The sequence below is a fragment of the Lynx canadensis genome, chromosome E2 (genome assembly GCF_007474595.2).
Source record: "Lynx canadensis isolate LIC74 chromosome E2, mLynCan4.pri.v2, whole genome shotgun sequence".
NCBI lineage: Eukaryota > Metazoa > Chordata > Mammalia > Carnivora > Felidae > Lynx > Lynx canadensis.
Genome location: NC_044317.1, coordinates 52,054,679 through 52,060,678, shown reverse-complemented (window position 1 = coordinate 52,060,678; position 6,000 = coordinate 52,054,679). Strand labels below are relative to the sequence as shown.

Here is a 6,000-nt window from a genome sequence, read left to right as displayed (position 1 = left end):
AGTGAATTCGCCACCTTGCGCAACCATCGCTGTAACTCGACTTGCTGAATCTTTCCATCACCCCAATCGGACCCCGCTCGTGCTCATGCACAGTCGTGCCCCCTCCCCACCCCCAGGCACCGCGCAGCTACTCTCTGTCTCCATAGACGTTCAGCGCTCACTTTCTAAGATAAGACCTCCCCGGCTCCGTCGTTCCGGGGTCCAAACGCCTTGAACAGTCAGCACCCTGGGCCACCGCTCTCCTCCCGTCTCCGTTCCTCCATCCACGCGGCTCAGCACGGAGCCAGACCCACAGACGGCTCGGCGCCAACACAACAAGGAAGGGCAGCCCCGCACCTTCCGAAGCCCCGGAGGGGCAGGTCTCCGTGGCTTCCGCGCGCGCCTCGGCGGCCTCGGGGACACGCGGGGCTGCCTCGCTGGGCCCCACGACCCTGCCAGGGCGGGCCCTGCTCTCGCAGCACCCATCGCGGGACACCGAAGCTCGGAGCGGCCCCAGGGAGCCGGGAGTCCCCCGCCGCCGCCGCGTTCTAACGCCGCCCTCCGGGGACAATGGCCCGGGGCCGCGGGGCTCTCGGCCTCTGGAAGCGGCTACTGGGGGGCCGGCCCCTCCCCCCGCGGCCCCTTCCCGGGCTCCGCCTTCACGCCCTCCCGCCCTCAACGGCCCTCCTCGCAAAATGGCGACCAACCGCCTCCTTTCCCGCCCACCGCGGGTCCCTTGACCGCGCCAGGCCCCGCCCCCCCGTGCGTGGCCCCGCCCCTCAGCGGAGGCCGAATAGCGGCCGCGACTTCGCCGCCGGGCGGCACGCGCCGGGAGCCCGGGGCGGCGCGAGGCGCGCGAGAGGCGGCCCTGGGCGTCGTGAAGCGACCCGCAGCCACGCCCGCGCGCCCGCGCCGCGAATCAGCGGGCCGCTCCGGGGGCGGTCCCGGCTGCGCGTGCGCGCCGGGCCGGCGGGCGGCGCGAGGGAGGCAGGGGGCCGCTGGGAGGCCCGCGAGGCGCGAGGCCGGCGCGCGAGCCCCCGGGGGCGGGTAAAACCCGGTTGCTGCTGCCCCTGCCCCCTCCCTTTCCTCCCTACCCCCCTCCCTGCCCCTCCTCACTTTTCAACCCCTCCCCCCTTTTCATATCTAATTTGTGTATATGTTTGTTTTTTAGGGGACCCCGCTCCCTTTCGAGGGCCCGCAGCAGGCGCGGCGGGCGCCCCTCACCCCGCATCACGCACGCACCTTCTGCATCCCAACAGCTCCCGGCCCCGCTGCACCCCCGCCGCCGCTTCCCCCTTGGAGAATACTCTCCTCGGGGGCCCCCGGCCCGCTGCATCCCCTTGTTTTTTCCTCGCCCGCCCCCCAGGCCCCAACTGCCCCCTGGCAGCTCCCCAGCTCGTGCCTCGGGCCCTACCCGATCTCTCCGCGCTTTCTGCACCGCGGCCTTGCATTCGCCTTCGCTTCCAGGCCTCCTGCTAAAAATCCCCTTGCCTCTAGAATAGGGGACCCAGACTGGCGGTTTTTTTTTTTTTTAGGATCTCCCAGCAAAACCCAAAAATCTTTCCTCTCTTCTTTGATTTATACCCCTCGCCGTCCTTTTAGGAACTTCCTCTAGCAAGAAAATCTATATATATATGTATTACAAAATACATATATTGTATATCTTTCCCCCAGTTTTTCCTCCATCCAGGGTAACTTTCCAGCAAAAATTGTTTCTTCCCACCAAGAGCCCCCCCCTTTTGTAGTACCTTTCCACTGATAACAAACCAACTCAGTTCTGCCAGTTTCTCTTTCACCTAATAATTTGTTTTTCCAACCCTCTTTCCCAACTCTCCGGCAAAAATCCCTTTTCATCCCCAGTTCTACCCCAGTTAGGCTTTTCCCAGCAAAACCCTCCAAGTCCCTTCCCGAGGAAAGAAAATAAGGCAAGGAAGAAAAATTAACTTTCCCTTAAAACAAAAGCCCCTTTCCCATCTAGATCTCCCCGGTTTAGTATTGCTTTCTTCCTCCTTCCAGAAATTGCCCATCTTGCCCAACTTTACACCTGTGTGCTTGCTTCTTTGGGGACCCAACATCTGAATGCCCCTTCCTTTCCACCCCCTGCTTCCAGGGCAAAAGAAGTTGGATGAGTGTCCCGAATTTACTACTCAGAGTTCCAGGAGGAAATATCCAGTGGTCTGACGGTCATCTGAATCCCCTCCCTGTGGGGCCTGAACCGGGCCCTCCTGTTCCCCGGAGAGTCACTCCTTTGCTCTTCTGGTGAGTCTTTTCCCTTTTGCCCTTGTTCCAAAGACACACCTACTTTGTCAGATGGATTCCCTTCTTTCTCAGAAGGGTTTCAAATTGATCCAAGAGTCTCTGTACCCACAGGGAAACCATTACAAGTTGCTGCTTTGGGAAGTCAGATGAGGAAAAGGTTATTTGTTGTGCCTGTTGACGTCTCTGGAGGAAGGCAGACATTTATTAGATTGATCTATGTTTCATTGTTTATTGCAAAAATGCTTTTTCCCTCCTTCTGGTTCAGGGTGGCAACTCAGATACCTCCAGGGAACAGGCAGGTAAAGGCCTGCAGGTGAACCAAAGATCGTGGGCCCCCTCTGAGTGATCCCCGTCAGTGGAAATGACCAAGTGGAAGTTTGTTTGTTTTTTGAGATGAGACCAGAACACTGACCTGTATGAAACTTTTTGATCTTTAAATGGTGACAGTGAGTTTAATCGGTATTCAAAGACAGCATGGACCGCTTATAAAACTTGGTGGCTGGCCACCAGTTTGGACTATTTGATTCAGGGTTCCTTCCTGTGTTAGACACACTTGCACAGATGCACACCCGCGTGGGTATGTGTGTACCTGCAAGACTTTTCTTCCTCCTGAGAGCCACAGTTCTCAGACTTTTTGATCTTGTAAAATCATTGAAGACTCAAGAGTTGGTGCGTGTGAACTATATATGCTGACATTTGCTGTATCATAAGTCAAATAAGCCTCAGTGGCGCCTGGGTGGCTCGGTCGGTTAAGCGGCCGACTTCGGCTCAGGTCATGATCTCATGGTTTGTGAGTTCGAGCCCCGCATCGGGCTCTGTGCTGACAGCTCAGAGCCTGGAGCCTGCTTCGGGTTCTGTGTCTCATTCTCTCTCTGCCCTTCCCCCACTCGTGCTCTGTCTCTCTCTCTCTCTCTCTCTCTCTCTCTCTCTCCCCAAAGTAAATAAACATTAAAAAGTTAAAAAAAAAAAAAAGAAGTCAAATAAACTTTAAAAATACTCATTTAAAAGTAACAGTAGTAAACTCATTATATGTTAACAAAATTGACTTTTTAAAGACTGCATTTCAGAAAACAAGATTTAGTGAGGATAGTAGGCATTGTTTTACCTTTTTCGAGTCATCTGGAATCTCATATATCTGCTTCTGCATTCAGCCTCTGCAGATATATCCTGTAGCTTCCAGAGGGTTTCACCGAGAATTAAAAAGGCAGATAATGTCTGGATATTATTATGAAGATAGTTTGGACCTCAAAGACTCCCTGAAAGATTCCTGAGGACCCCAGGGTTCCCCACCCCCATCCACCTCACTTTGAAAAAGGCTGTTGTAGATGTGGTTTTTTTACATTTTTTTTAATGTTTATTTTTGAGAGACAGGGAGAGAGACAGAGGGTGCGTGGGGGAGGGGCAGAGAGGGAAACACAGAATCCAAAGCAGGTTCTAGGCTCTGACCTGTCAGCACAGAACCATGAACCTGTGAGATCATGACCTGAACCAAAGTCAGACACTTAACCGACTGAGCCACCCAGGCGCCCCCGCTGTTGTAGATGTTAATGCTCATTTGCATTTTACGCTGGGATCAGCTTTTGGAATGAGAAACTTTAATGTCTCTTTTCCTCCCTTAGTTAATTCTATGTAAGAAAATTTCCTGGAAAGCATAGTCCTAGCCGTCTTGATTCTTCCACGTTTTCGTTCTCTTCCATATCGTATGTAAGCTTTAAATCTACTCTTTTAATGAGCGAGAGACCAGAAATCCCGGTCTCCAGTGTGGTCGTAGGTGAGGGCTTTGAGGTCAGACTACCCCCAGGGTTGAATTCTAACCCTGATTTTGGGCAAGTTGCTGTTGTGGGAATTGTATGATCTATAAGTGATTCCAATTGTCCCTGGCATATGATAGAGCCTCCGTAAGTGTTTGCTGCTGTTGTTACTATAATGATAATTATCACAGGGGTGAGGCAGGAAGAAAGTGAGGCCTAGGAGCTGGAGGGCCATGGCTCTCTCCAGAGACGGCAGTCGTCCCTCACCTCTCTCTTTTGATAGCCATCAGGAAATGCAAAATCTTAATAATTTTCAAGAGAAGCCAGAAATTAATATACTTGGTTGAAATCTCCCTGTTAAGAAAAATGTTGGTGACCCAATTTTTTTTTAATGCTTATTTATTTATTTTTGAGAGAGAGACAGCAGGAGCCAGGGAGGGACAGAGAGCGACACAGAATCCGAAGCAGGCTCCAGGCTCTGAGCTGTCAGCACGGAGCCAAACGCGGGACCCGAACCCAGAAACTGCGAGATCGTGACCTGAGCGGAGGTCGGTCGCTCAACCGACTGAGCCACCCAGGCGCCCCGGTGACTGACCCAATTTTGAAAAACACCGTGCAGGCCAAACAAAACAGGCCTACAGTTCAGATAACGTCTGGAGTGGGGGAACGAGGAAAGAATTTGCATAGCTGGGTCTCAGTCTCTCTTATTTCCCGGCTTCCAACGGTCTGATCTTAACTCAGACGTGATCACTCTCTCCCCGCTAGCATTCATGCAGAGAGGGAAAGGAGAACGTGGTGCTTGGGAGGGGGGGGGGGGGGAAGAAAAGAAAAAAAGGCCCGCAGTGGAATCTTGTCACTCACCAGTGAAAGGGATGCTGAGAGCTTTCTTTGATCAGAGTTAGTTCTGTGCCAGGCAAGATGCTGTGAGAAGTGTTCACACAGAAGGCAGAGGCACAGCCATCCCAGAGCTTGCAGTCTGGGGAAAATAGAAGAACTTGAAAGATAATTAAATTCCGGGGCCATCTGGGGTAAGTATTAAGTGGAATGCCAGACAAGCGCTCATGGAGTTCGGAAGGAGGGAGAAATCATCTCAGACTCGTCATGCTGGGAGGAGCCGTTTAGGCTTTTGAACGGTTTCATTTGGTAAAGCGGAGCAAAGAGAAGTTGCACAAATCAGGGTCATAAAGAAAGAGGTCTCCAGGGCATATAGACCAGGGGATATAAACGAGTGAGGTGGGAGGATGTGAGCGATTTTGTTTCTTGAGAGAGAGAGACAAAGAGAGTGCGAGCAGGGGAGGGGCAGAGAGAGAGGGAGAATCTCAAGCAGGCTGTGCCATCAGAGCAGAGCCCGACCCAGGGCTCGAACGCACAAACCGTGACATCGTGACCTGAGCCGATGTCGGCACTTAACCTGCTGAGCCACCCAGGCGCCCCTTGAGATTTCTCAATAGAAGTTGAAAGAAGGCCTCACTTCAATGAGAAATCTCGAGATCTGTAGTGAGTTCCAGTGTGGTTGGTAGCTGCTAGGCACTTGTAACTATGCTCATTTCAATTTAACGAAATGGAAGTAAAATAAATAATTTCGTGCCTCAGTTGCTCATCCTGCATTCTCTAGGCGCTCATTGGCCGCTTTGTGGCTAGGGGCTGTCGTCGGACAGTGCAGACTTAGAACATTTCCCTCAGCACAGAAAATTCTTTTGGACAGTGATGCCCTATCCAAAAGAAGTCAGACAGATTTTTCGACTTGATAACAAAGAGAAAATACTCAGATTAACTGCAGGCTAAATAAACCTTTTGGGGAACCAATAAGTGTTTAGATTGTTCCCTCCTTGCCATCCAAACAGTGCCGCAGTAGATGTTATTTACCCGATGGTGTCCGTGTTGCTGCAGGCGAGAACCTGTGGCAGATTAATTTCCCAAGAGGCTGTAGCATTTCACAGGAGACTCCCTGTCTCCTCCTGCTCCTACCCGTCATGGAATGACACGCCTTTTTAGGAAAAGGAAAACATGA

At 52.4% G+C, this 6,000-nt stretch overlaps 1 protein-coding gene across 1 annotated transcript in view; it reads left to right on the top strand.

The window, feature by feature from the left end:
- Positions 1 to 2,095: 2,095 nt before the first annotated feature.
- Positions 2,096 to 6,000, top strand: part of ZNF541 (zinc finger protein 541) — a 40,694-nt gene continuing 36,789 nt past the window's right edge. Inside the window, exon 1 of the mRNA XM_032591435.1 lies at positions 2,096 to 2,238. The gene's annotated coding sequence lies outside the window, so the exon portion shown is untranslated. The remainder of the gene's footprint in view (positions 2,239 to 6,000) is intronic.